We start from the raw sequence: 546 nt of genomic DNA, 5'->3' as shown, positions 1-546 counted from the left end.
ACAAAAAGAAAATTGAATAGAAAAAGAAAATTGGAAGTGATATTTGTTCGGGTGAGGGGAGGTAATAATGAGAAATCATGTAGAATATGCAATTAGAATTGCTTATTAGGGAGACTATTTAATTTATACAGAAAAATAATAAGTACATCCTGATTCTTCTTCTTTAATCCGATGTTATTAATAACAAAGGAGAGCTTTACAGAATCACAATATCTAAATGCACATCTAGCCATAACTGAAAGTTTACAGCTCAAAGTGAACATATACTGCTATTCATAACAAAGTATATATCATTAAACGCATAACTGGCTTGAGTTATCAACCATCGAAAACTAAGATAATTAACCACAGTCATCAGTATTTTTGGTTTACAGAACAATCTGAGTACTGCACGTTGTGAAAAAATGAAAAAGTGTCTTATGAAGCGAGCACATCACAATTATTAAAACAAATTAATAGGGTAAGGAACTTTTTTGTTTCTCGTATCGTAACACTGGAATGGAAAACTTCTTCAAAAATAGTATTAACACTGGAAATCAAGTAATA

The sequence above is a fragment of the Penaeus monodon genome, chromosome 21 (assembly GCF_015228065.2).
Source record: "Penaeus monodon isolate SGIC_2016 chromosome 21, NSTDA_Pmon_1, whole genome shotgun sequence".
NCBI lineage: Eukaryota > Metazoa > Arthropoda > Malacostraca > Decapoda > Penaeidae > Penaeus > Penaeus monodon.
Note: the sequence above shows the minus strand (reverse complement) of the source record.